We start from the raw sequence: 3,175 nt of genomic DNA, 5'->3' as shown, positions 1-3,175 counted from the left end.
GAAGGCCGGCGGGGAGGGAGGGAGGGCCCCCCCTGAGTGACAGCCTCGCCACTCGTACGTGGGAGGCGAGGCTCGCAACAAAGGAGAGACGATAGCCTTATGCAAAGTAGCTTATGCGATATCGCGAGCACTCCCCCCTACCCCGAAAGAGAGAAAGAGAGAGAGAGAAGAAACTGTCTATCCACCGTTTCTATCGTTAAACTTGGAATGCAAAGCATAATATTCTCCTCTGTCCATCTATTTTTATCATTGCTTGGAATATAATATTCTTCTTCATCGTCGAGGAAGAAACCGAAAGACAGAGAGAGAAAGGGAGGAAGAAGAAACTCTCTATCCACCATTTTTATCATTAAACTTGGAATGCAAAGCGTAATATTCTCCTCTGTCCATCTATTTTTATCATTGCTTGGAATATAATATTAATATTCTTCTTCATTGTCGAGGAAGAAACCGAAAGAGAAAGAGAGAGAAAGAGGAAGAAGAAACTCTCTATCCAGCGTTTTTATCATTAAACTTGGAATGGAAATATTCTCCTCTATCCATCTATTTTTATCATTGTTTGGAATATAATATTCTTCTTCATCGTCAAAGAAGAAACCAAAAGAGAAAGAAAAAGAGAAAGAGAGAAAGAAAGAAGAAAATCTATTGGAAAAAACCCTCTATCCATGTATTTTTGTCATTGCTTAAAACTTGGAATATAATATTCTTCTTCATTGTTGAGGAAGAAACCGAAAGAGAGAGAGAGGGAGGGAGGAAGAAGAAACTCTCTATCCACCATTTTTATTGGAATGGAAATAAAAACTTGGAATGGAAATATTCTCCTCTGTCCATCTATTTTTGGAATATAATATTCATCATAATTAATAATCATTAATAATCATTGTTTGGAATATAATATTCTTCTTTATTGAAACCGAAAGAGAGAGAGAGAAAGAGGAAGAAGAAACTCTCTATCCACCGTTTTTATCATTAAACTTGGAATGGAAATATTCTCCTCTATCTATATTTTTATCATTGTTTGGAATATAATATTCTTCTTCATCGTCGAGGAAGAAACCGAAAGAGAGAGAGAGAGAGAGGGAGGAAGAAGAAACTCTCTATCCATCGTTTATATCGTTAAATATTGGAATGGAAAGTGTAATATTTTCCTCTGTCCATCCATTTTTATCATTGCTTGAAACTTGGAATATAATATTCTTCTTCATCGTCGAGGAAGAAATCGAAAAAGAGAGAGGAAGAAAGGGAGAAGAAACTCTCTATCCAGCATTTTTTCATTAAACTTGGAATGGAAAGTAATATTCTTTTCTGTCCATCCAGTTTTATCATTGTTTGAAACTTGGAATATAATATTCTTCTTCATCATCGAGGAAGAAACTAAAAAGAGAGAGGGAGAAGAAACTCTCTATCCATCTATTTTTATCGTTAAACTTGAAATGTAAAGTGTAATATTCTCCTGGAAGAAACTCTCTGTCTATTTATTTTTATCATTGCTTAAAACTTGGAATATAATATTCTTCTTTATCATCGTGGAAGAAACCAAAAGAGAGAGAGAGAGAAAGAAAGGAAGAAGAAACTCTCTATTCATCATTTCTATCTTTAAATATTGGAATGCAAAGTGTAATATTCTCTTCTGTCCATCTATTTTTATCATTGCTTGAAGCTTGGAATATAATATTCTTCTTCATTCGAGGAAGAAAGAGAGAGGGAGGAAAAAGAAACTCTCTATTCACTGGAAGAAACCCTCTGTCTACCTATTTTTATCATTGTTTAAAACTTGGAATATAATATTCTTCTTTATTATTGAGGAAGAAACCAAAAAGAGAGGAAGAAGAAACTCTCTATCCACTGGAAGAAACCCTCTGTCTACCTATTTTTATCATTGTTTAAAACTTGGAATATAATACTCTTCTTCATCGTCGAGGAAGAAACTAAAAAGAAAGAGGGAGAAGAAACTCTCTATCCATCTATTTTTATCGTTAAACTTGAAATATAAATTGTAATATTCTCTTGGAAGAAACTCTCTGTCTATCTATTTTTATTATTGCTTAAAACTTGGAATATAATATTTTTCTTCATCGTCGAGGAAGAAACCGAAGAGATGAAGAAAGAGAGAGAGAAAGAAATAGGGAGAAGAAACCCTCTGTCCATCTATTTTTATCATTGCTTAAAACTTGGAATATAATATTCTTCTTCATCTTCGAGGAAGAAACCGAAAGAGAAAAAGAGAGGGAGAGAAGCCTCGGTTGAAACAACGTAAAGGGGGAGGGTGGCCTTTAGACGTCACTCGGAATTCCAAATATCCGCGAGTTTCTACGATGTAATAACGAATGACACGGTCGGGGAGCAAACGAAACGAGAAAGACTGGCAAGTGGTAAGAGGGTGTGCAGGGGAGGGGGAGAGGGCGACCGAGTTCCAAAGGGTCTTCCGGCCGCTCTCCTCCCCGAGAATTAATCATCCCTGGCAGCGGCTCTCGATGTCCCCACTACTACTTTCCTCGAATTCCCAATTATACGGTTATCCGGCGAATCAAAGCTTGAACGAAAATTGCAACCCTTTTTTTTTTCTTTTTCCTTTTCTTCTCCTCTGCGACGACGAGGAAATTTCGATCTCGAACGATAAAATTCTTAACCTTAAAACTTCGTTTCACTTTTTGTAACAATGAAATAGCGTTGGAATATAAGTTGGCTGCATTTTGTTGGCTGGACAAATAACACTAGCGACACTCGTGCGAAAAAACGAAATTACTTTCCGAACAAGCGGAATACAATGTTATCGCTCGAGAAACGTAATTGCGGATATATTTTCTTGAAGAATATTAATCGTGATCGATGACAGTGAAAGATTGGTCGTAGAGCTGTGGATATTGAAAGAAGAAGCTAATTAAAAATCTGTAACTATACTATTCAACGATCACTTATATAATTATTTTATTAATCATCTTGTGTGATAAAATGGAAATGTATGGAAAGACATTCATCGACAAAAATTCTATCTGAATCGGCTCGGCCGATATTGTTTATGGCGCGTCGTACTGGAAGTTGAATCGCAAGGCAAGGAGTTAAGTTATTGCTCGAAAAGTTTTCATCGAATCGAAAGTGGGGGAGTCGATCTGCAATTAGCTTTCCTTCCAAAGGCAACAACACGGTAAATAACTTTCGGGGGGAGGGATCATGA

The sequence above is a fragment of the Apis dorsata genome, unplaced genomic scaffold, assembly GCF_000469605.1.
Source record: "Apis dorsata unplaced genomic scaffold, Apis dorsata 1.3 scaffold_93, whole genome shotgun sequence".
Lineage (NCBI taxonomy): Eukaryota > Metazoa > Arthropoda > Insecta > Hymenoptera > Apidae > Apis > Apis dorsata.
The sequence above is the reverse complement of the archived record's forward strand: the minus strand, read 5'-3'. Positions refer to the sequence as shown.